Genomic DNA, 27,582 nt, shown 5'->3' with positions numbered 1-27,582 from the left:
ATATTTACAAAAAGTGCTATGAAAAGCAATGTATCAATTGCTCCTGGGCCTTCAAATAAAAGCTTTTAAGACACCGTTTTTATATACATTGTCAAATGAATTATTAAGGAAATACAAGAGTTATGGAGGTATTCAATTACCTTAAAAATTATTTTCTTTCACAAAAATCAAAATATTTGGGAATGCATCATTTAAAAAATAATCCTCCGGAGGGAAAAAAATTACCAAATTCAATGGGGTGAAAAAAGACTACTGATATAAAAACAAAAATAATTATGTATAAATCATAGCATTCCTGTGCTGGTACTTAAGAGAAACAGTTATCTTAAAAAAAAAAAGGACTCAAAAAAAACTGCACAGATCAGTAATTTGTGCAGCCTTAATTTTCCATGTCTAATTTGACAGAAACCTCAAATTTCATATAAAAGTGCTTAATACAAGGTTTATAGTCCTATTTCTGCAATTACTCTGCTGAAAGGAAAACAGGCTACTCAGCACTCATTTGCTTTGAGTTAAAGTTGTCTGTTTCATATCCTGGAAATCTATCATGCCTTGTTTTACAGAGGCATTTCATGGTTTACAGTATTATACATTAGAGTAAAAATACCATTTAAAAATCACTAAAAAGAATAGTTGGTAGTGACTTTCAGGACAATAGGATGAACGTATTACAGTAAAGCATGGGTGAATTTTAAGGTACATGAATTATATCAAAACAAAGCTTTTTAAAAAAAAATGCATGCAGAGAATAGCAAAATCTTGCTAGAATCTGGGTAATGAGTATATAAGAGTCAATTCTACTGTTCTATTTTGAATATGTTTTACAATCATAATTTTGTGTTTTAATTACGCCAGCCATCACGCACCCACATTCTTAGGTCAACCATCCATATGCCAATGATGAAGTTGCTGAAGAGGTTAAAATGTGAAGTGACAGAACCCTACGTGGACCAAGCACAAAAACCAGACAAGAGCTGTATAAATTTTACCACCAAACGTGTTCATCACCAAACCTCCATTTAATATGGTGTCTTCTCTTTCCCCAAAAGGAATGCTTTAAACTGACCAAAATCAAACTAAAACTGATGCTAGAAAAGAAAAAATAAAAATCTGTTCACTTATTCGCAACAGGATGGATTTTATTAAGTTTAATATATACATGTATATGTTATGTGTGTGTAAATGTGTGTGTATATATATACACACATACATATATATGCAAATATAGTCAAACCTTCATCTTTCTATCAACCCAAATATTTCTTTTTTTTTTTTTTTTTTTTTTTGAGATGGAGTCTTGCTCTGTCACCCAGGCTGGAGTGCAGTGGCGCGATCTCAGCTCACTGCAAGCTCCGCCTCCTGGGTTCACGCCATTCTCCTGCCTCAGCCTCCCGAGTAGCTGGGACTACAGGCGCCCGCCACCACGCCTGGCTAATTTTTTTGTATTTTCAGTACAGACGGAGTTTCACCGTGTTAGCCAGGATGGTCTCGATCTCCTGACCTCGTGATCCGCCCGCCTTGGCCTCCCAAAGTGCTGGGATTACAGGCATGAGCCACCACGCCCGGCCTATCCCAAATATTTCTTGAGAAGCAACTATTATGTGCCATTGTTGCTGGGGATACAGCAATAAACAAAGCAGATAAAATTTGCCCTCAGGAAGTTCCTAATCTGGGAGGAACGACAGACATGTGATATTATTACCTTACCCCATCTATTCAGTGGACAATATGACAGCGCATCCTACTAAATTAACCGGGGAAAGGAAATGAACACTGGGCAAAAACAATATGGAAAAATCAAAGAGGTAACCAAAAAAAACACAACTCAAATCCCTAATCTAAATAGGAAAAACAATCATTTATTGGATTGTTTGGAAACCAGCTAGGTTTCCAAAAGAAAACTTCTATCTTGTCTTTTATACATATAATCTGTCCTATTAAAAAAGTCTCCCTTTTCAAAAAGATAAATAAACATTACCTTCAAACAACCTTTCAAATAAGAGTAACTTTAACCATTTAACCATTAAACAATCTCAATTATTCATAATTCATATATAGTATTACTCAAGGTCTGGCTGTACAATATTTCTTCCAAGTTACCATAAATCTTGGCAGAAGAGAAAAATAAGCTTAAACCTGGGTGTATTTCATGTTACAAAGAGGTTCAACAGCCACAGTCAACTCATCCCACCTTTAAATTTTCAGATTTCAAGAAGAGAAGGAAAGGGATGGGGGAAAAAAAGACTTGAAAAACAACACTATTGGATACAGGCAAAAGTTCAGGGCCATTCTTATACAGCCCCATTAAAAGAACAGATTATCATTCATGACAAAAATGTAATTAAATATACACGCCAAGCTATCAGAATTCTTCCCCTTTCTGCCATCACATACTAAGGTTTCTCTGGCAAGGTTATCTACACAAAGATTCCTCTGAACAATGAACAGTCCCTCTGAACAATAGGCTATAAGCAATAATGAAAAGGAACTTGCATGTCCTGTCTTAGGAAATTACCCAGACACAGAATTATTTATCAAATAATTCTATTTACTGTACTGTATTGGAAAAAGAAAAAATGTTCATGGTAATAAGGTTGGCAACAATAGTAAGAAAATTAGTTACTCCAAGCAAAGTAGAAACGAGTCGTTCCAACTCTGAAGAATCTTCACTAATGTGAAAATATCCTCTGTTCCATTTCATGCCCAAGAGCCTAAGTTTTGTATCTTTCTCTGGCCATCCTTCTAGGACTCAGTGAAAGGTGAGTCAGCAAATACCATTTCACAGAACAAAAGAACTCAAGGACAAAAGAGCAGTAACCTGCTCGAGGTCACACAGTCGATTATGTGACAGAACCCAGCTAAACTGTAACTACTGTCTCCTTCCAACTACAAACCTTGCCAAGTTAAAGCCATTTTACCAGGGGGTGGGAGGAGAGGAGATGGAGTCAGGTGACAAGCAGTAGTGAGGAAACTAGCAAAGTATCTAGTTACAGAGCTATTATTTCCTAAATCACGAGTTAAAAATAAAAGATTTCTTCCCCAGAAATTAACATGCATGCTCCATTCATTTGCCAGAGTCTCTGCTCCAACAACATCCTGGCCTTCAAAATGCTCAAATGGATGAATCAAGGACAATTCACATTTAAGGGACTACGAAGAGAAAGCTGCATTACATGACCCGGGTCTTTCCCCAACCATTCCACCTGTGTCTTTTGTTGGGTCCACATAATCCACTCCCCTGCATTACGCAGAAGATATGCACCCAAAATCCATGTTTGATATGAGCCAAACTGGGCTGAAAGCTAGGGGGGTAAGAAAAGATGTTTAGAACGTCATGGTGCACACCTGTATTTTTCTTACTGAGGGCTTGCTTACTCCTTCTCCTGCTAACACTTCAGTACTACTAAAATGAACCTAAAAAACTGGTTTTTCAACTTCCTATATAGGTTACACATGAACTAATTAAATGTTTGTAAAACACTTTGAAGACGTGAACAAATGTGTAAATGTTAATTATTAATGTCCATCCACAAAGCTTCTGTATATGAAGGAAAATACAATTCTATTGGCAAGTTTCTGCTACTTTCAAGGCACAAATATGGAAGCCTAGCATGTTTTTAAGAATTCTAGAAAAACTTTAAGAGAAGACCACAATGATTTTCTATTGACACCAAGATCAAGATGGAATTTTAAGCTGGCTACTTTGGATATAATTATATCAAAGTGAAAAAAAATGTGACTTACAGCAGATATAATAAAACTAGAGTTATGTTTATAGTCACAATGTCCCAGATGAAAGCTGTAATTGACTTGAAAAGCAAACTTAAATCTCTAAACCCTAGTTTTTTCATCAAAAAAGGGAGCGAGAATAATATCTATCTTACAGGATTATTGTAAGGAATTAAGAGAATGTAAATGAACATAATATGCAGGTAAACACACAAAAGTTTATTCTTCCCTTTAGCAACTTTACTTTTTTGAAAACACCTTTTAGAAAATGACCTCAAAAAACCTCTCTAGACTGGACATACACACTATTCTATGCTCTAAGGATACACACAGCACCATTTTGGCAGGAATGCCCAAGCAAAAGCTTTGGCTATTACTGCCCACTGACCCATGCATGTCTTTAATCCTTGAAGGGAGGAAGCACCTCAGCCAGTCCCTAAGGCTTCATGTGATAAAATGAACACTTAGAACTCTACTTCCCAACTCTTGTTACCATACTTTTTTCCCCAAATAACTCCCAAACTGCAAAGTCTCATCTACAGTTCCTTTGTATTCTGAGCCCAGCCGCTCTGTGTACAAAGCATCCAAGAAGATGCACACTCTGTGTACAAAGCATCCAAAAACCATTTTCTTCCAGCCTGTTAAAGGTAAAAGAAATTATTTCCATGCAATGTCACAACGGACCTCCCTTCTCCCACTCCAGAAACACACCCACTTAGACAACGCAGAACTCAAATGCCAAGGATAATAGATTAATTCACAAATACCACCCAAATCATTATGTTTTTAGAAGTGATTCACGAATTACTGGAAATGTCAAATTTGTCAAAAGCCCCTGTCATATCCACCACCTTTATCTTTAGCACAGCTATCACCCGGGAAAAAGAATACTTCTAAAAATCTAAGTCAATGTTTACGGTATAATTCAGATTTTAAAACAAAATAACTTCAAGCTCAGTTCAATTTTTCTGAAGAGATCTGCCCACCACAATGCAACATAAAGTACTCTTTCAACAAAATAGTGCCGCAATTAGCCTGGTGGCAAAAGCATGTGCTAACAATTTTTCCAGGAACAGTTATGGACTCATATCAAAACCACCCAGAGCCAGGTGCAGTGGCGTGTGCCTGTAGTTACAGCAACTAGAAAGGTTGGGGTGGGAGGATCACTTAAACCCAAGAGTTCAAGTCCAGCCTAGGCAACACAGCAAAACCTCATTTCTGGAAAAAAAAAAAAAAAAAAAAAAAAAAAACTCTTAATTGATTCCCATCTATGATTAAGATTATTCTGTAATCCCAGCACTCTGGGAGGCCAAGGCGGGTGGATCACGAGGTTAGGAGATCAAGACCATCCTGGCCAACATGGTGAAACCCCGTCTCTACCAAAAATACAAAAATTAGCCGGGCGTGGTGGCACATGCCTGTAGTCCCAGTTACTCAGGAGGCTGAGGCAGGAGAATCGCTTGAACCCAGGAGGTAGAGCTTGCAGTGAGCCGAGATAGCACCACTGCACTCCAGCCTGGGTGACAGAGCGAGACTCCATCTAAAAAAAAAAAAAAAAAAAAAAATTATTAAGGGCTCAAATTTTTAAGACAATAGACTATACATAGTAAAATAATGGAATGAGTAATATCAGCAACTACAAACAAATGAAACCCACTACCCTAGAAACTCACCAACTGAGCCCAACCTCAAAAAATATTAACTCCTTTTATTAAGGATAAGAATACGGCCGGGCACGGTGGCTCATGTCTGTAATCCCAGCACTTTGGGAGGCCGAGGCCGGTGGAACACGAGGTCAGGAGTTCAAGAACAGCCTGGCCAACATGGTGAAACCTCATCTCTACTAAAAATACAAAAATTAGCAAGGCATGGTAGTCTCAGCTACTCAGGAGGCTGAGGCAGGAGAATTGCTTGAATCTGGGAGGCAGAGGTTGCAGTGAGCCAAGATCACAACACTGCATTCCAGTCAGGGTGACAGAGACTCTGTCGCAAAAAAAAAAAAAAAAAAAAAAAAAAAGAACAAGGGGCCAGGTGCAGTGGCTCACACCTATGATCCCAGCACTTTGGGAGGCCAAGGTGGGTGGATCGCTTGAGTCTAGGAGTTCAAGAACAGCCTGGACAACATGGCAAAACACCATCTCTTCAAAAAGTACAAAAATTAGCTGGGCATGGTGGTGCACACCAGCGGTCCCAGCTGCTCAGGAGGCTAAGGTGGGAGAATCCTTGAGCCCAGAAAGCAGAGGTTGCAGTGAGCCGAGGTCGCGTCACTGCACTCCAGCCTAGACCCTGTCTTAAAAAAAAAAGAATAAAGACAAATACACACACTGCAGAAAATCAGAAGATCAAAAGTTACCCTCATCAACTTTGCAGTAGCCTCCTTCTAGACTATCTTCATACATGTGTATGTGAAGTACATTCAAATAATACACTTGCATCACATTAAAATGTCATTATCTTTCCACTATCACCAATATCCTTAGAGACTACAAATGGCAAATATAGTTCACTAATATTTTTATCATGCTCAGAGAAGAAAAGTTTTCAGCATGTTTGGAATCCTAACTAATTTTGATAAAATATGCAAGACAATTGTTTTAGGTCACTACCATCTTCCTTCATTCATATCTAGCCTTCCTTTAATTATTATACATACTGGTGGTTGTTTTATGACTGTCATGATTACTAACTACTATGCCATGAGCCCCAATTATGGAGCTTTATATATCCCTAATTCCCACTAAAACCTCCCACTCTCCCTTCTCTATCTACAATTCTCTAATTCATACATCCAGTCCAGATCATCACTGAACTCCAGAACTGTATATCCATATGCTTACTGATAACTTCACTTAAAAATTTCACGGACGTCAAACTTAGCATGTCAACAGGGAAATCACAATTTCAACCTCTCAGCAAACTGATTCCACATCTTCCCCATTTACCCAGTTGTTCAGACAAAACACCTAGGAATCGTCCTTAATTTCTTTCTTTCCTTTAGAACCTTTTTCCAATCTGTAAGTAATCCTATCAGTTCTATTTTCAGTGTATATGGATTCAAACCACTTCTCACCACTTTCCCTGCTACCACCCTAATCCAAGTCATCATCTTCTCTAGGCTGAACTACTGCAAATCTCTGAACTAGTCTCTGCGTTTCCACTACTGCTCCCTATGCCAAGAGTAAAGTTTTTAAAGCCGAAATCAGCTCTTGTCATGCCTTGCTTAAATCCTTCAGCTGTTTCTCACCATACTAAAGAGCCTATTTGATCTGGTCTCTGGCTACACATACAAACCTTATCTCCTCACGCTCTTTCTCACCCATTCCAGCCACACCAGGCTCCCTGTTCATTCTCCCACCTCAGGCCCTCTGCACTTGATGTTCCTTTCATATTGAACACACTTCCCCTGACTCTTCATGTGGCTAGGTTCCTTGATTTTCCTCAGGTCTATTCAAATCTCACCTCCTCAGTAAGGCCTTGTCTGACCTCCCCAATCTCTGCTAGTACTCTTCATATCCTTCCTAGAATCATCACCACCAGACATGACTGCAATTGTTTGTTCACTGGTTTATTTTCTACTTCCCTCAACAGGATATAGATTAACAGCAGCAACTACAGATGTCACTGAATTCCCATTACCTAGAACAGTGCCTGACAAAAGGTACTTGAAAAAATTTACAAACATCCCTACAAGGTATGTCATATAACCATTTGCCAAAAGAGAAAAGAGAAGATCAGATCTCAGAGACAAATAACTTACCTAAAGCTGCATGGTAAACAAACAGCAAATGCGCCTGAAAGACCCACCACTCTACCCACTGACTCACTACAACTTGTGACATAAAGCATATATGCTAGGAAACAAAAACGCAAAAGCAAGTATTTCTACATGAAAACACCAGATCCCAAGTGTTACAGCTCTTTTAGAATTTGTCTAGCAGGTTTTCTGGTTTTCACTGGAAGACTCCCCCAAGGGTGGGGGGGGGGCCAGAAAATAATAGATTATAGTGATCCTTCTCTTTCTGTTTATCACCATAGCAATTCATTGATTAATCTTAGGTATGTACCATGTGCCTCTTCAACTAAAAGGTATCTACATTTTTTCTGTTATTTCCCACAAAGCAATGGCTGAGCTACTATCAGAAGATAGTCAACAAATACTTCTTTCTTATTTATACTCCCAAAGATTTTGAGAATCCTGTAATGAAACTTTCTGAACCACCAACAAAGCACACTCACCCAAAGGACTTCAGCTGCTAACCACGACAGAGTAACTGGATCCAGATTTATCCTGCCATTCTCCCTAACTACTAGAAAAGTGGACAAAATGTATGAGGCAGCATCCTTTAGAGCCTGGACAACAGGCAGCACAGAACTGCAATCCCAAAGAGAAGGGAACAAATAAGATAAGCCCTAAAATTGCCCCAGCTTTCTGGCGGGAGGTACCTTCTAGACCATGGTGCAATGAGGAGGATCAAGCACAACATGGCAGCTTTGTCAAGTTTAGAAGACAAACATAGCTTGGGAAGGCTAAGGAGTCTGAAAATTGCAGAGTACGAGAGAAGAGGAGGGAGTTGCATGAAAAAGGAGCTCCAGAAATCAGCATAGAGGCCGGTGAGTCTCACACTTAGTAGTAAGCCAAGCATGCACGTTGTAAAAATACATGACGGCAAACAAAGAATCACCCAGGAACTGTAAGCTAAATGATCCCCAAAATTCACACAGGTCTGGGAGACATTTGTGTTCTCAACTGCCAGAATAGAGTTCTCACAGGACGCCCAATTCTTCAATGAAAACTACAGGGGCTTCACGCCTTAGTAACGAGGTGTAGCAAGCAACTTAAACCCATAAGTTTGGCAACTTAACTTGCCAAAACAAAGTATGATACTCTTTAAAGCAATGGTTCTTGTGTTTGAAATAACTTTACCCCTGAGGAGACATTTGACATTTAACAGATAAGGACTCAACAACTATCATGAATATTATACATATGATCAAGAATCTATTTTAAAAATGAACATAACTGGAAACAAATGGAAGAAATAAAAAAAGATTCAGTAGCAAATGGAACCCAAAGACATGTAAAAAATAATACATCATGACTAAATGAGTATTATCACAAGAATGCAAAGCTATTTCAACATATTACACCAGACTAAATAAGAAAAAACATATGATTATATAAATATAGAAAAACCTTTGACAACATTCAATAGCTATTAATGACAAAAACTCTCAGCAAACTAAACATAGAAGGCAACTTCCTCAACTTGATAAAAGACATCTACAAAAACAAACACCTATGGCTACCATCATTTTAATGGTCGAACACTCAGTGTTTTCCCTTCTAACATCAGGAAAAAGGAAAGGATGCCCACTTGTAAAATTCCTATTACACATTATACTGAGGGTCCTAGACAGTTCAGCAAAGTAACAAAAAGAAATGACGCCCGGCGCAGTAGCTCACACTTGTAATCCTAGCAATTTGGGAGGCCAAGGCAGGCAGATCACTTGAGGTCAGGAGTTTGGGACCAGCCTGGTTAACACGGTGAAATCTGGGCTCTACTTAAAAAAAAAAAAAAAAAAAAAAAAACTTAGCCGGGTGTGACAGCATGTACCTGTAATCCCAGCTATTTAGGAGGCTGATCCATGAGAATCATTTGAACCTGGGGGGCTACAGGTTGCAGTGAGCCGAGATCGCACCACTGCACTCCAGCCTGGGCGACAGAGCAAGACTCTATCTCAAAAAAAAATAAAAAAGGAAATGAAAGTATACAAAGTGAAAACGAAATCAAACTGCCTTTATTTGCCAATTACATTACTGCCTATGCAGAAAATTCCAAAAATCTACAAAAAAAGCTTCTATTACTAAAAATGAGTTTAGCAAGGGTGTAGGATCCAAGATCAGCATATAATATAAAATGATCTTTCTATATACCAGCAATGAACAACTGGAAATTGAGAAATATCATTCACAACAGCACCACAACACATGAAACACATGTATGAGATTACAAAACACATGCAAGATCCAATTGCTAAAAACTACAAAACACTAATCAAAAATCTAAGGTCTAAACAAATACATATACCATGTTCATGGCTCATTATTAAAATGTCAATTGCCCCTAACTGATTTCCAGCTTCAACACAATGCCAATCAAAAACCCCAGCAGGCTGGGCATGGTGGCTCATGCCTGTAATCCCTACACTTTGGGAGGCCACGGTGGGAGGATCACTTCATCCCAGGAATTTGAGACCAGCCTGGGCAACATAGAGAGACTCTGTCTCTACAAAAATAAAAAAATTAGCCAGGCATGGTAGTGCATGACTGTGATCCCAGCTACTTGGGAGGCTGACGTAGGAGAATCGCTTGGGCCCAGAAGATCAAGGCTGTGGTGAGTGGTGATCCTACCACTGCATTCCACACTTGGCAACTGAGTGAGACCCTATCTTTTTTTTTTTTTTTTTTTTTTTTTTTTTTTGAGAAGAACTCTCGCTCTGTCACCCAGGCTGGAGTGAAGTGGCGCAACCTCGGGTTACTATAACCTCCATCTCCCGGGTTTAAGCAATTCTCCTGTCTCAGCCTCCCAAGTAGCTGGGATTACAGGACCCATCACCACACCCAGCTATTTTTTGTATTTTTAGTAGAGACGGGGTTTTGTCATGTTGGCCAGGCTGGTCTCGAACTCCTGATCTCAGGTGATCCTCCTGCCTCAGCCTCCCAAAATGTTGGGATTACAGGCACGAGTCACCACACCTGGCCGAGATCTCATCTTAAAAAAAAAAGAAGAAAAACTCAGCAGGACTTGTAGATAACAGCAAGATGAATCTAAAATATGCACAAAAAAGCAATGCAACTAAAATACCCAAAAAACAATTCTGAAAAATAATAACTCACACTACCTGATTTTAAAACTTACTCTTAGGTGACAGTAATCAACAGTGAGGTGATAAAGAAATGAAAGACACAGATCAATGGAATAGGAGAGAGAATCCAGAAACAGATTCACACATTTATGACCAACTTGCAAAAAAAAAAAAAAAGGGCAAAAAGGTAATCAACAGAGAAAGGACAGTCTTTTCAAAAACTTGCTGGAAAAATTGTAAATCCATCCACAAAAAAATAAGCTCAAAGCATACCTTGTACTATTTAGGAAAATTAAATCAAAGCAGATAATAAACTTAAATATAAAATTTTAAACGATAAAACTTATAGGAGAGCCAGGCACAGTAGCTCACGACTGTAATCACAGCACTTTGGGAGGCTGAGGTGGGTAGATCACTTGAGGTCAGGAGTTCGAGACCACCCTGGCCAACATGGTGAAACCCCATTTCTACTAAAAATATAAAAATTAGTCAGGTGTGGTGGTGGGTGCCTGTAATCCCAGCTACTTGGGAGGCTGAGGCAGGAGAATTGCTTGAACCCAGGAGGCGGAGGTTCCAGTGAGCAAGATCTCGCTCACTCCAGCCCGGATGACAGAGCGAGACTCCATCTCTAAAAAAAGTAATAACTTCCAGGAGAAAACACAGGGGAAAGTCTTTGAGCTCTTAAGCTAGGCAAAGATTTCTAAACTATTATATCAAAAGCATGATCCACTTGGGGGGAAAAAAAAAACCCAAAACTAAACACTGGATATCATAAAAATTAAGAACTTCGGCTCTTCAAAAGACATTATTAAGACAAGCAGGCTGGGCACAGTGGCTTGCGCCTGTAATCTCAGTACTTTGGGAGGCCGAGGTGGGTGGATCATTTGAGGTTAGGAGTTCGAGATCAGCCTGGCCAACATGGAGAAGCCCCATCTCTACTAAAATACAAAAATTAGCCGGGATTGGTGGTGAATGCCTGTAATCCCAGCTACTCGGGAGGTTAAGGCAGGAGAATCACTTGAAACCAGGAGGCAGAGGTTGCAGTGAGCCAAGATCACACCACTGTACTCCAGCCTGGGTGACAGAGTGCAACTCCATCTCGAAACAAACAAAAAAAGACATTTATTAAAACAAGTAAAAACAGACTAGGAGAAAATATTTGCAAATCATATATTTGATTCCAGAGTATATCCAAAAACTCATTTTTTTAAAGCAAAAGATTTTGAATTGACATCAAAGAATGACAAATAATCAGATGAAAAGATACTTAATATCATTAGTCATTGGGCAAATGAATAAAAAGTCTACATTCTGTGTGATTCCATTTTGACAACATTCTTGAAAAGGCAAAAAACCATGGAGACAGAAAACAGATCAGCGATTTCCAGAGTCTGGAGGTAGAGAACGGGTTGAGTACAAAAGGGCTAAGAAGAATTCTGGAGAATGAAGGAACCGTCCTATTTGAAGCAGCAGATATATGAATGTATACACCTGTTAAAACTCAGGATGTTACACTAAAATGGCTGAATTTTAGTGAGTGTGAACTATACATATGAATAAAGAATGAAAAAAAAGACTAAAGAGACATAATGATGTGCTGAGTGAACTTTAATTTTACCCTGTCCAAAATTTTTCTTAACTATAAAAGATATTTGGGGGACAAATACAGAAACTTGAATAGGTATTGAATAACATTATAGAATTAATGTTACTCTTTCTTGTGAATAACTGCAGTTGGTTATGTAGAAAAAGGGTCAGCAAATTTCTGTAAAAGGCCAGATAGTAAATATTTTCTGCTTTGTGGATCACACGGTCTCTGCTGTAACTACTCAACTCTGCCACTATAGCATCACAGTACCCAGAGAAGACCTTACAGAGTGATGTGAATGGTAAAAAACCTCACACCTTTTCCTTCTCTCCCATCCTAGCATCCATATCATACAAACACACTGGTATCCACCTTCCACAGGCACTGAACACAGCATTGCCCCACACAAATGTTCATACAATCACAGTATTTCAGTACGAGGTCCATCCTTCCAGCAAGGTCTGACAAAAACGCACTATCCATTCATCTTCTATTTATAAGGTCACAATCAACTTGCAGGCGGACAAGAAAATTATAAATATGAGGACAAATGCATGAAACAAACTTTCTTCCACTGACCAGTGAGGACAGATGTATGAAACAAGCTTTCTCTTTTTTTTTTTTTTTTTTTTTGAGACGGAGTCTCGCTCTGTTGCCCAGGCTGGAGTGCAGTGGCATGATCTCGGCTCACTGCAACCTCCACCTCCCGGGTTCAAGCGATTCTCCTGCCTCAGCCTCCCAAGTAGCTGGGATTAAAGGCATCCGCCACCCTGCTGGGGTAGTTTCTGTATTTTTAGTAGAGATGGGGTTTCACCATGTTGGCCAGGCTGGTCTTGATCTCCTGACCTCAACTGATCTGCCCGCCTCGGCCTCCCAAAGTGCTGGGATTACAGGCATCAGCCACCGCGCCAGGCTATGAAACAAACTTTCTTCCACCCACAGCTTTCTCCTCTCTCCCCATTTACAGCAGTAAGACAGCCTAACCTGGGAAAGACAGAGAGAGGGAAGCTACTTCCAAATGGACACCTGTCCCCATCAGTTATAACCAAGTCTATTCAAGTGCTAAATGTTAACTTTAAAAGAAGGGAACATCAAAAGTCCAAGTTTCTTTGCCTAGCTTTGTCAGGAATGTTTTTACCCTCAATCTGTAAGTGTGATCAAATATAATTTTTAAAGGTTTACCCTCAATCTGTAAGTCTGACCAAATATAATTTTTAAAGGTTTACTACAATCTCTTCATCAGAAAACTAATGGAAAAATGGAATAAAATCTATAGAAATGTCCTTAACAGGTAAATATTTCTAGAATGTATCTATTCCATCTGGTACTGTAAGTATTCTAAACTATGCTAATATAACTGATTTAAATCACAGCTTTCTTCTGTAAATGGTGGTACCTTTAAAGTGTTATCTTGAAGGGGAAGTGAGTGATTTGCTCATGTCTCTGTACTGAACTAACACTGTTAACACCCAGTCCAGTTCCACCTTAAACAAGTCTGAGAAATACAGACATATTCCACACTTATTATTTGTCAAGACTAGGGTAAAATAAATAAAATTGGAACACATATCCTCTTATGACTGATGAACTGAAAACAATCCATCTCTCACTGTTTCCTAAATAGCACAGTCACAAAGAGCTCTACCATACCAAGCACTCTGCAAGTCCCACTCTCAAAGGAAGACTCGCAGGTGACTGAGAAGATAAACTCGCTATTGTTTCCATTATCCTTCAGTTCATCTGGCACCTTTGAAGAAATAGATTTAGATAAGACTCACAAGTCTCAAGGCCCCTTCTTTATGAAAGAATTAGCTAAGCCTCTATACTCAGAAGCATCAGACTTTTAAGAATGCTTAAGTAAAAATGTATCAAAATTATTCCCATGACAGCTACCAGGAAATAGCTACTTACTCCATGTTAGATACTGCAGTTAAGTACCTCACATAGTTTCACTGATTTCTAAGAACACTGCAAAGCATGTTACTAACCCTTACAGAGTAGGAAACTGAAGCTCTGAGAGGCTATGCTACTAGTCAATGGAAATGTGGGGATGTGAACTCTACCTAGCTCTAAAGGGTGTACTTTTTTTTAAATTTCTAATTTTTTTCCAATTTCACAATGGAGGGAGAGTTGTCACTACAATTTTAATAACTTCACCAGTTGGGTGGGGTGGCTCACATCCGTAATTCAAACACTGTGGGAGACTGAGGTGGGAGGATGGCTTGGGTCCCCAGGAGAAAACTGGGAAACAGTGAGATTCCGACTCTAAAAAAATAATAATTTCACCAAAACGGGGGGGGGGGGAGGCAGATTTCTAAATCGGAATCTCTCGTTGAAATCCTTAGAGCACTAGTTAAGCCCTACTTCTTTTCAAAAAATAACTGACAGATTTTTAAAAAGGTTAGAAATCATTTTAAAGTAAATTTCATCACAGATCTGCAAGTGAATTGTCATTTTGGACAAGTGCCCAGAGTTAGTGGCTCTCTCCTGTGCACACTAGCTACCACTAGGCAGTAAAAATAATTTACCCAATTCAAACACATACTGTGCCTGCGCTATGTTAAGACTACTGGCAAAGAGGGTACAAAGCTAAGTAAGGTCTATCACAGCACTCAAGGAGTTAAGGACTAGAGGAGGAGTCCATTTATAGTACAGTATGTGTGCAGTTACCATTTAGTCAAGGCAAACGAAGTGTGAGAAATCCTAAAACAATAGTACCTACAGGATAACATGCCATCACGGCCCAGAGAAGGAAAGCAACTGGTGCACTCATAACGTTATGTTGTCAGCAGTACTTGCTTACATTGTGTCCCTCCCTGACAATCCCTTCCAACCTGTCAACCAACCTCCTTCCCCACAATGACACACACACAACCACACAACCAGGAAGGGAAGCCATCGAGCGAGTATTGTGAATCCTAAAAGTGGCTCTGTAGTTTAAAAGTGCAACGCCTGTGCCTGAAGAAAATTTGTCTTTAGCTTCATCAGGTGAAGAAAATTGGTTTTATAACACAAGGCCCACCAAACCAGAAAAGCCCAGGAATGCTTCTCCAAATGACCCACTTAGCATGAGAAATCACTCGGAGCAAACTGACACACAGTATTTCTCAAATTTTTCTTTTTCACTTAGCAGAAGGTAAAGGAATACAACTGAAGTTAACAGTAAATGACACTCTGGCCATTTTGTTCCACTATGAATGACAGACATTTAAGCTAGTTCCATCTGGGGAACTGAAACAGAATCATGTTCATATCATAAGTCACATAAACCAAATACAGTGGAATACGTGCACCCGAACTTGGCAAAACTTGTACTTAATGCAGTCTGCAAATCCCCAAGAGTCCACGACGGAATACAAGAACAGTAACAATGATTTATCTCAACTGATCTTAGCTCCTTCACAAACTTGCCAATAATGAACCTTTCAAGAACTTCACCGTTTGTCCTCATCTGAGCAATCCAATGGTTTAGAAAAACTGAAGAAACTGCTTCTTCGAAAAATAAAACAATTGTTGCGGGGGAGTACTAACAACAACAGCAACAAAAGGCACACTGGTTTTTACTGAACTGAAGCAATAAACTCTCCAAATAACTTCATTAAGCAGTGTTATAGCAAAGAAAGAACACCAAAATACCGCTCAATCCAACTTTCATTGTGAATTCCGGGATCTAGAAAATTAAATGTGACGGTATCACTCTGCTATAAAAACTATTTCCAAAACAAAACAAACCTATCTAACCCCGTTCTTGATTTTTTTTTTTTAGATAAAGTTTTAGGGTTTTTCCTTTTTTCAACTTCACATACTTATTGGCTTTGCAAAAAAAAAAAAAGAAAAAAATGGCAGTGAGCCATATTTACCAAAAAAAAAAAAAGTTTTGTTTGGTCTCAAAGCATAGCTGCAAGCTGAGCCGGCTGCACGGGTCCCAGAGTGCGTGGGGACCTCACAGGTCTCCTGGGCCGCTCGCCTCCGAGAGGCGCGGGTCAGCCAGGCCGCGCCCCCGAGAAGCCGCGGAGAGGCCCCAACAGGCGGGCGCGGCCCGACGTGTTTACCGTCCGCGTCGGCCCCGGGGAGCCGCTCCCTCGCGCCCGCAGCACTTGTTCGCGGCGCGGACTCCACACCACGACCGCCCGCCTCAGGGGAGGAGTGAGCCCGCCCCGGCGGCGCCGACTCGGGGACCCGGGGCAGGGATTCGGGGCCTCGCTGGGGGCGGAGCGCCTGAGGAGCATCCGCGGCCAGGCGCGCCCCCCACCCGGAAAGCGGCGACCGCCCCCAAGTTGGGCTGCGGAGTGGGAGTCGCGCCGAGCCCCAAGCAGACAATGCGGGAGAAGGGTGATCTGAAGGGAGGAGGGGTCCGCAGAGCTGAGGTCCCGGCGCGGCCCGGCGACCCGTCCGTCCCACCCGCCCCCGAAACCCCCGCAGCCCCCTCCCCTCCTCCGGGGCCCGCCCCACCGAGCAACCGCAGGGGACTGGCCACACTTCGCACCCCGACCCCTCCTCAAAGCACAAAACTTCCCCCAACTCCGCCAACTAAGTTGCGCTCTCACCGTGCGGCTCCCGGGGCTCCCCCGCGGGCCGAGCCGGGACAGCTTCTCACCTTCGCCGCGGAGAAAGACAATAGGCGGCCGCTCCCCCAGCGGCGGCTAAAGCGGCGGCAACCGAGGCAAGCAATGAACACGGCAGTCTCGGCGGAGCACAGGCGCTTCACCGCGGCTGCTCGGGCTCCGCGCTGGCCCTGCACACAGCTCCAGCCCACCCGCGCATGCGCCGAAAGTTGCTCGGGGGTGGGCGGGGCACGCGGGCGGGCGGTAATGCCTGCGAGTCCTCCCGTGAGTACACGCGGAGCAAGAACTGCGAGCTGGGATTGCACGGCAGAGCTGCCCATCCCACTCCACAGACCAATAGTAAAGCTCCTGGGCGGGGCAGTCAGGTTGCTAAGGGAGGCTGAGGTTGACCGCCGCTGCTGCTCGGCGGCAAAGTGATCAGAGTAGGGTGGCTGGCAGAGGCTGCTCTGAGAAATGCCCACCCACGGTCTCCTCTCCACCCTGTCTCCAGAAACCGCCCTTCCTCTGTGTGCCGGTGGTTACCTGAGCTGCAGCACTTAGCCACACATCGTGAAATGATTTACTCCTCTATTTCCCCCACTTCAACTCAGGAAGTGGGGTTTAGTCTTCTGTGTGCACAGCCTAGGACAGTCTAAGGTATTAGGTATTAAATATAGGTATTAAACAAGTGTTGGATGGATGCAAGGCGCTATGGCGGAATCACAATTGTGACAGTGCATTCCGTGAACTTTTGGCTACTCGATCACCGCAAAGTCATTCCGTGTTCGAGCTGCAAATGACCTCAGAAATCATCTGGTTGCTTTGAGAAACAAAGTGTGGTCCGGGTACCAACGGTGCCGGTAACCACCGACCCACAGAGGAAGGGCGGTTTCTGGAGACAGGGCGGAGAATATATTAGTACACGAAGAAACTTCTTTTTTCAAATAGTTAAGTGTTTCTAGTGCGCATTAGGAGGGAAATGCCTATCAAGTCAAACCATTGTTTCATTAATGTTATTTCTTAGGTCAAATAAAAAGTGGCGAAAAATGAATGCACTTCAAGAAAAGTGTTAAGTAAAAAATTGAGACACTTTATGCAGTTCAAGAACGTGTAAAACTAGTTGACAGTGATTGAAGTAAGAACAGTGGTTAGGCAGGAAGAGAAGGTTATTGGCTGGGAAGGAGGAGGAGGGAACCCTCTGGGGTGGTGGTTCTGTATTTTGACCTGGGTAATGGATAACAAAAGTATATACATGAATAAAAAATACATCCAGTGCACTTACGATTAGTGCACTTTACACATTTTAAATATGTATTTTTAATGTCAATTTTTAAAAATCTGGTACAGGATATACCCTCACCCCCGCCCCTCCCAAAAAAAGCAAAGATGCAAATGACTGCCATTTGGGAAACACTGATCCAGGCCAGCTCACTAGCAGTGACCACAGGCCGGCTCACTAGCAGTGACCAAACACCTGAGAAAGGGTATTGTGAATTCCTCATGTGTGTACCAGGAACTTCCAATGTTGAATAGCTCCAAATCTCAGAAATGCTCTTAATGTTGAGCTCTGGTGCTCACATATACTTTCTTGTTTTGTCTTTTTTCTTTCTTTCTTTCTTTTTCTTTTTTTTTTTTTTTTTTTTTTTTTGAGGCAGAGTTTCTCTCTTGTTGCCCAGGCTGGAGTGCAATGGTGCGATCTCAGCTCACTGTAACCTCCACTTCCAGGGTTCAAACGATTCTCCTGCCTCAGCCTCCCAAGTAACTGGGATTACAGGCATCCACCACCACACCTGGTTAATTTTTTTTATTTTTAGTAGAGACGGTGTTTCACCATGTTGGCCAGGTTGGTCTCAAACTCCTCTATTTCCCCCACTTCAACTCAGGAAGTGGGGTTTAGTCCTCAGGTGATCCACCCACCTTGGCCTCCCAAAGTGCTGGGATTACAGGTATGAGCCACCATGCCCAGCCCTATTTTCTTAATTAAACCTCACGGAATGGCTTTAAAAAAAAAAAAAGGTCAAACATGCCCAGTTGTTGATGTGAAAATATTTCCGTATCACTTCATCGTGCTGCTCACCCTCTTCCACTGTTCTCTAATCTGTCCTTGTTGATACTTAAAAGTTGGCACAAGGCCTGGCACGGTGGCTCACACCTGTAATCCCAGCACTTTGTGAGGCTGAGGAGGGCAGATCACTTGAGCCCAGGAGTTCGAGACCAGCCTGGGCATCAGTTGAAACCCCATCTGTACCTAAAAATACAAAAATTAGCCAAGCATGGTAGCCCAGATCTCAGCTACTTGGGAGGCCGAGGTGGAAGGATTGCTTGAGCCCGGGAGGCAGAGGTTGCAGTGAGCCAAATCATGTCACTGTACTCCAGCCTGGGTGACAGAGCCAGACCCTATCTCAAAAAAAAAAAAAAAAAAAAAAAAAAAAGGCTGGCACAGAGAGAGAAGACACCTGGATCCTAGACCTGACTGACGGCCTCAAAGGAGCCTGTCAGGAGCTGGTCACTTCTCAAAGAACCTCAGTCTTCTGTGAAGCAAGAGTGCTAACCAAGAAAATCACTTGAACCCTAACATTTGATAACCCAGTGACCTTCCTGCTTAGAACCTGGCTTGTTTGTTTCAAAGGCAGCAGTAAATGTTACCATGTCATCTTTCTACGGACACTGACAACACCATTCCCTGCTCCCTGCCTCAGCAGGATTTACACCTTTCCAGTGGGCTGCAGGAAAAGTTAAGAGTCTAGCACTTCTCGAATGTACTGTGCTTACAAATCACCTGGGAGAGTTTGTTAAATATGGATTCTGATTCAGTGAGTTTGGGGTGGGATCCAGGATTCTGCATTTCTAAAAAGCTCCCAGGTGCTACTGATGTAGCTATTCTGAAACCCGACTCTTTTTTTTTTTTTTTTTTTTTTTTTTTTTGAGACAGAGTCTCACTGTATTGTCCAGGCTGGAGTGCAGTGGCATGATCTCGGCTCACTGAAACCTCCACCTCTCCTGTTCAAGTGATTCTCCTGCCTCTGGTCCTCAAGTAGCTAGGATTACAGGTTTGCATCACCACACCCAGCTAGTTTTTGTATTTTCAGTAGAGACAGGGTTTCACCATATTGGCCAGGCTGGTCTTGAACTCCTGACCTCAGGAAATCTGCCCACCTCGGCCTCCCAAAGTGCTGGGATTACAGGCATGAGCCACCATGCCCAGTCTGAAACCCAACTTTGAAGGCAAGAGTCTACCCTAAATTCCCCAAACGGCTAAGCCCTCTGTCGTCTTTGGGAATTCCTAAATTGTTATCTGCGTGACTGATGCCATCTCATCGTTCAGGCCTCAGCTCAAATGATCCTTCTCAGAGAAATCTTCCTTGGCTATCCTCCCTAAATTGACTCACTCTCATCTAGTCCCTCTCTTGCATATTTCCATATGCAATTATTGGTTTTTTCCATAGCATTTATCTCAATCTGAAAGTACCTTATTTATCTTGTGTGTTTATTGGCTCCTCCCACTATAACGTAAGCTCCTTGAAGTATGCTGTGTTTACCCCCTCTCTCCTGCCCCTCTAATAGTATCTGGTTCACAGTATGGACTCAACAAATGTTTCACATTAGTGAATTTGCACGAAAGAAGCTATTATAAGGAGCCTTCAAACTGAGTGTCCCTGATACTAAAGACTTATTCTTCCAAGGTATGCCAAATATTTCTACACAGTATGCCCCATTTCACAGAAAGAGATCGCAGGTTTGATCATTTTCTCAGGCACCCTGAGTAAGTTTGCAAGCCAGGAAAGATACCTTACTAAGCAGTGGTGGGGTTTGTATCTCTGAACTATCTCTCCATTGACTTATATCTTCCCAACTGATTTACACAGATTCTATATAATACCTAAAAATATAACAAGAATAAATCCCATTTTACAGAGAGTTCCTGGTAATGCCAAAGCAAAGAAAAAACAAAAGTAACACAATTAAAAGAGCATAAATTTCTCTGGAAGCCCACACTGTGTAACATGTCCACTTTGATAACAGAAACACTGGAACAAACATGTCCCAGCGTTCCTTCACAGCAGTGGACATTGTATTGCTTTTGTGATAGAAATAGTGCCCTCATCATGCTTTGAGAGCTTCCACTCTCAGCTCCTTGCTTGATGCGAAGCCAGCTCTACCACAGCCCCAATTCCATGGCCTCAGCATGGAATGCAGACCTGACTCTCCTGATGTATCCTATCCGCGGGCAACAGTGACTACTCCCATACTACTCTGCAGACCCGACTCTCCTGATGCATCCTATCCGCGGGCAACGGTGACTACTCCCATACTACTCTGCAGACCCGACTCTCCTGATGCATCCTATCCGCGGGCAACGGTGACTACTCCCATACTACTCTGCAGACCTGACTCTCCTGATGCATCCTATCCGCGGGCAACGGTGACTACTCCCATACTACTCTGCAGACCTGACTCTCCTGATGTATCCTATCCGCGGGCAACGGTGACTACTCCCATACTACTCTGCAGACCCGACTCTCCTGATGTATCCTATCCGCGGGCAACGGTGACTACTCCCATACTACTCTGCAGACCTGACTCTCCTGATGCATCCTATCCGCGGGCAACGGTGACTACTCCCATACTACTCTGCAGACCCGACTCTCCTGATGTATCCTATCCGCGGGCAACGGTGACTACTCCCATACTACTCTGCAGACCCGACTCTCCTGATGCATCCTATCCGCGGGCAACGGTGACTACTCCCATACTACTCTGCAGACCTGACTCTCCTGATGTATCCTATCTGCGGGCAACAGTGACTACTCCCATACTACTCTGCAGACCTGACTCTCCTGATGTATCCTATCTGCGGGCAACAGTGACTACTTCCATGCTACTCTGCTGGAACTAGGGTCTTGCTTGATTGGAATATTTGTCTCCGTTAAATGGAATCTGGAAGGATATGCCTGTCAGCCATCTTGTCACCATAAAGAAAGAACCTTTAGAATGGAAATGGAACAGTGGAAAGTAAACAGAGATGATTTTCTGGTTTTTTTATTTGTTTGTTTTTTGAGACGGAGTCTCGCTCTGTCGCCCAGGCTGGAGTGCAGTGGCGCGATCTCGGCTCATTGCAAGCTCCGCCTCCTGGGTTTAGGGCATTCTCCTGCCTCAGCCTCCTGAGTAGCTGGGACTACAGGCGCCCGCCACCTCGCCCGGCTAATTTTTTGTATTTTTAGTAGAGACGGGGTTTCACCGTGGTCTCGATCTCCTGACCTTGTGATCCGCCCGCCTCGGCCTCCCAAAGTGCTGGGATTACAGGCGTGAGCCACCGCGCCCGGCCCAGAGATGATTTTCTTAGTGACACTAGTTGAACTGCTGAATCCAGCAATGTAGATAGACTTTTCAATCCTATAAGCCAATAAAGCCTGGCACAGTGGAGGTTTCTGTCACTTGCATCCAGAAGAGTTGTAATTGCCACACCACCCATGAGCTGATGATCCCTGGCCAATTCCCTGACAAATGTCTATTGAGAGTTTACTGTGTGCCAGGCATTAGTCAGGGTCCTGGGGTTATAGGTGAAGAAGAGGTTACTGTCTTTAAGAAACTCACAGTCAATTGAAGGCAGACAAACCAGGAAGAAATCACATGTGTAGGTGCCTTTAAAGAGGCCAGTGCAGGGTGTTGTGGGGAACAGAGAGGAGTATTTCTCCTAGTTAAAGGATGAAAGTTTAGGAAAGACATCCAAGAGGATGAGATAGATAAGATGGGTCTTGGAAGACAATCAGGCAGATAAAGAATGGTGGGGTAGTACAGGAGACTAGGGTATGTGTGCACAAATAATAGAATGACCTTTCTAGAAAAGGGAAGAGCAAATTCAAAGACGCGGAGGTATCAGAAACACAACACACATAAGAAACTGGGCGGGAGATGAAGCTGAGGGCGGGGTGTGGAAGCCAAGTCATGAATGGCCTAGTACACAGCCCTGGTAATGGGTGTGGCCCTTATTCTGAAAAGCAAAGAGGAAATCTCAAAAGATGTGAAGAAATAGAACAACAATGAGAGCAGATTTTCATCTTGTAATAGAAAGATCACCTTACCACTATATGTTGAGGCTGGATTTAAGTTGGGGGTGAGGATGGAAGGGAACAGGGAAATCTCTAAGAGAAACCTGGCTCCAGGCAGAAAGTTTTGCAGTCTAGAGCTGAATTTTTATTTCTTGGGGGCAGAGGGAATCTTACCTCCTTGATGTCAAGCCCAATGTTACCCAGTATATATGAGCCTTATGTATGCTTTGGAATTTTCCAGTAGTCACATTTAAAAAGTTAAAAAAGAAGCAGGTGAAATTTATTAATGGGGTATTTTTACATTCTATCTATTGTGCTAAGTCTTCAAAATAATCCAGTGTGTATTTACACTTACAGTACATTTCAATTCAGTCTAGCCATATTTCAAGTGCTCAAAAGTCATGTGTGACTGATGGCTGGTGTACTAGACAGCAAAGGTGAGGTTGATTGCTTCTGACACAGAGCCTCTATCTAGAAATTTCCTCCAAACCTCAATTTGTTTCTAAAGCCAAAATTCCTGCACCATACCTCTTCACTTGCATTATCTCATTTATTCATCACAACAATCCTAGGCTGGCACTATTATCCTCCTTTTACAAGTAACAAGTAATCTCTTTTACAGAGATTAAGTAATTTGCTACAAGTCACATAGCTACTGATTGGCACCGCTTATCGTTCAAGAGACAAAAACTAAGGGAAAGTTGCCAACTCCAAGTTAGAATAGTATTTGAATACAATTTCCCTCATTAGGGCTCTCTCACCTCCTCCTCCTCCCCTCTGTACTTGGAACTATGAACCTATTTAGTCAGCCTAGCTACAGAGCAGGTGCTCAGTAGAGAGTTGATTAAGCAACCAATTCCTTGTTGAGAATACATTTCAGGAATTCTACAGGCACAAACTAAGCAGAGAAATGGCTTAAGGTTATATGCTGTATTGCAGGTAAATGCACAGTAAATGGCATTTATCATTATGATTATTACCAGGTCAGATACTATTAACATTTTAGGGACCTTGCTGCATATTCATTGCAAGCAGCCTTCCAAAACAAGTTGTGCTGATTTATAATTTACATCCCTGTCGTCAGGGCATCAGAGTGACTAACCTCTCTAATTTCTACTTGTATGAAACAGAAGGAGTTTAGAAGTGGTCAGAACTGGCCGGGCACAGTGGCTCACGCCCGTAATCCCAGCACTTTTGGAGGACCAGGCGAGCAGATCACAAGGTCAAGAGATCAAGACCATCCTGGCTAACACGGTGAAACCCCGTCTCTACTAAAAATACAAAAAATTAGCCAGGCGTGGTGGCACGTGCCTGTAGTCCCAGCTACTCCGGAGGCTGGGGCAGGAGAATTACTTGAACCCAGGAGGCGGAGGTTGCAGTGAGCCGAGATCACACCACTCCAGCCTAGGCTACAGAGCAAGACTCTGTCTCAAAAAAAAAAAAAAGAAAGAAAGAAAGAAAGAAAAGAAAAGAAAAAAGAAGAGTTCAGAGCTAAGTTTGGATCATGGATGCTCAAATTCTTTGTCTGTAAAGGAATCACTCCCACCCAACAGCCACATTATAACAAATACAACCCTGAGCACATTGCCTGGCACAATGCAAGTTGCTCTATCCACTTTACACACCTCCTCCACTTCCCCTTTGAGAGACAATAAGATAAAAGGAAGTCTAGGAGCAGATCTGATTATGCAGAAAATTGTTAATTGACAAATGCAGGGAAACATGCACGTTGCCAAAACTGTAATAGAGAATTTTCAACAAAAAGTGCATATTGTCATGTACTAACTTCCTCAATAGATGTAGCAGCCACCCAGTCTCCTGCCCCCAGAGGCTCCCCAGCCTTTAATTAATAAATGCCAGATGTACTGTTTATTGATAGAACAATTTATTTCATTTCTGAAACCCTTGTTTTTCTCCATAATGACCTTCCCAGCAAAAGTTGCTTGAAGGCTGCTCATGGGACCAAATTAAGCTTCTAAAGTCATTATGTTTCCAGTGGTAGAAGGGTGAGGGACGCTGGGTTGATAGGGGGAAGGAATCACAAATGCCTCAGGGTTAAGGGACCACCCTGGCCCCAAACAAAGTTATTGCCATATTTTTTAGCCTGGAGTCAGGGGATTTAATTTTAGGGGCATGAAAGGGTCCAGAGATTCTCTCCCAATAACTGCAAAATAAAACCAGAATCACTTTTCAGGGTAGCGTTATTTTGATTTGGTTAGGTTTCGTTTGGTATTGACTTTATATGCACGTTCCAGTTTGGAGAAGATGGGGACTGTTTTTCTGCCTCCAGAAAGATTTATGGGCGAGCTCAAGTACTGCACATTTCCTCCTATCGCTTTTCTCTTTATGCCCAACCTTGTCCAGTTTATTCAGCTGCTCTCATAATTATCCCCAATTATTTATAATGGTAGGTTTCTGAAGCTGGAGTTAGAGAAACACCATGTTTTTGAGCCCCAAATGCTGTTTAATGGAAATGGACTCCAACAACTTATGTGAGGCCTAAGCTGAGGTTTTCTTGGACAGAACTTCTTAAAAACTTTTCTTCATTACTGTTAGAATTTTTTTCCAAAACTATATTGAATTTTCAGTGTTAAAGGAAAGAAGTCCTTATTTGTGTACAACTATTACAAATAACTGCAGTTTTGGCACAGCTTAAATCACTTTTTCTTGAAGTGCTTCTATTGGAGCATTAATTCCTTAGAAACCCATTGTCTGTTTAAATGAATATAAGAAATGTTTTATTTTATATTTCTCTCCTCATGAAGATTCACTGTACAGAATAGCATTACATATTAAGGCCTTGAAAAGTCCTGCATTTAAAAAACCCCAACTGTTTGACTTTGCTTAATCCTATATTACTCAAACTTATTTTACCATGACACCAATTCCTTGGAAAACACATTAATATATCATATCCCATTGAGGGCACATTTTTGAGAAACACTACCTGAACCCGTTCAACTCGTCTTCCAGAAAGAACAAGGTAGGTGAAGCACCATTTACCTTTTATCCATTGTTAATGGAATAAATGTGTGTGTCCTCTCCAAAACTCATATGTTGAAGCCCTAACCCCCAATGTGGTGATATGAGGAGGTAGGAACTTTCGGTAATAATTAAGTTTAGATGAGGTCATCAAGGTGGAGCTCCCATGATGGGATTGGTGCCCTTATAAGAAAAGGAAGAAACACCAGGCCGGGCATGGTGGTTCATGCTTGTAATCCCAGCAATTTGGGAGGCCAAGGCAGGCAGATCACTTAAGGTCAGGAGTTTGAGACCAGCCTGGCCAACATGGTGAAACCCTGTCTCTACTAAAAATATAAAAATTAGCTGGGTGTGGTGGCACGCACCTGTAATCCCAGCTACTCAGGAGGCTGAGACAGGAGAATCTCTTGAACCTGGGAGGCGGAGGGTGCAGTGAGCCAAGATTGCACCACTGCACTCCAGCCTGGGCAACAGAGCGAGACTTTGTCTCAAAAAAAAAGAAAACACCAGAGGCTCCTCTCTCTGCTACATAAGAAAACAGTGAAAGAGTGGCTATCTGCAAGTAAGGAAGCAGGCCCTCACCAAGGAGTGAATCTGCCAGCACCTTGATCTTAGGCTTTTCAGTGTCCAGAATGAGAAATAAATGTCTGTTGTTTAACCCACCCGTTCTATGGTATTTTGTAATAGCAGCTTGAGCTAAGACACCCACACTATCATTTGTTTCAAAAGGGACCCTTAGTCCAAACCAAGAGGTGATTCCTTAGTTAAGAAAGGAAAATAGGCCAGGCGCGGTGGCTCACGCCTGTAATCCCAGCACTTTGGGAGGCCAAGGTGGGCGGATCACAAGGTTGGGAGATCGAGACCATCCTGGCTAACACAGTGAAACCCTGTCTCTACTAAAAATACCAAAAAAATTAGCCAAGTGTGGTGGTGGGCACCTGTAGTCCCAGCTACTCGGGAGGCTGAGGCAGGAGAATGGTGTGAACCCAGGAGGCGGAGCTTGCAGTGAGCTGAGATCGTGCCACTGCACTCCAGCCTGGGCAACAGAGCGAGACTCCGTCTCAAGAAAAAAAAAAAAAAGAAAGGAAAATAAAGCCAAGATGGTGGCACATGCCTGTAATCCCAACACTTTGGGAGGCTGAGGCGGGTGGATACCTGAGGTCAGCAGTTCACGACCAGCCTGACTAACGTGGTGAAACCCCGTCTCTACTAAATACAAAAATATTAGTAGAGTGTGGTGGTGCATGCCTGCAATCCGAGCTACTTGGGAGGTTGAGGCAAGAGAATTGCTTCTACCTGGGAGGCGGAGGTTGCAGTTAGCCGAGATCACTCCAGCCTGGGCAACAAGAGTGAAACTCAGTCTCAAAAAAAAAAAAAAAAAAAGAAAGAAAGAAAGAAAGAAAAAGAAAAAAGAAAAACAAAGGAAACTAGATGCTTCCTAAATCTCACCTGCAGCTTAATCAGATCACTCCTCCTAGGTTTCACACTGTATTCCTACCTACTACAAGCACCCCTTCACCTGAATTGCCTGCTGGACCAGAAACTTGGCTCCAAAAGTGAGAAATCCTTCTCTCCCTCATCTGCTCTATTTTCTGCTTTCCCGCTCCCTCAGTCCCATCCAGTCATTTCCAGCATGCTGCCTTTTCATTCTGCCGCAATTTACAAATCAAGGTAAAGTTTCCCATTCTTACTTCTCTTGGGTTCATTCACTAACTTTCGGCCGCAGGATTGCAATATTCTTCTAACTGGTTTTCCTGCATCTAATAACTCCCAACTAGTCCATAGTCCTCTCTGTAACAGAATGGTTTTCCTAAAAGTACAG

General features: G+C 42.3%; 1 protein-coding gene and 1 non-coding gene across 51 annotated transcripts in view; one reads left to right on the top strand and one right to left on the bottom strand.

Moving 5' to 3' along the window:
* AKAP13 (A-kinase anchoring protein 13) overlaps positions 1-16,927 on the bottom strand; it is a 352,639-nt gene extending 335,712 nt beyond the window's left edge. For all 50 annotated transcript variants that reach the window (XM_015142950.3, XM_077940185.1, XM_077940184.1 and 47 more), the window contains exon 1: positions 16,732-16,927. The gene's annotated coding sequence lies outside the window, so the exon portion shown is untranslated. The remainder of the gene's footprint in view (positions 1-16,731) is intronic.
* On the top strand, positions 7,634-7,695 carry LOC114679819 (U7 small nuclear RNA). Its single transcript, XR_003731913.2, has one exon. It is a non-coding gene; the product is annotated as a U7 small nuclear RNA (small nuclear RNA).
* Positions 16,928-27,582: the final 10,655 nt, after the last annotated feature.

This window comes from Macaca mulatta, chromosome 7 (genome assembly GCF_049350105.2).
Source record: "Macaca mulatta isolate MMU2019108-1 chromosome 7, T2T-MMU8v2.0, whole genome shotgun sequence".
Lineage (NCBI taxonomy): Eukaryota > Metazoa > Chordata > Mammalia > Primates > Cercopithecidae > Macaca > Macaca mulatta.
Note: the sequence above shows the minus strand (reverse complement) of the source record. Positions and strands in the feature narration are given on the sequence as shown.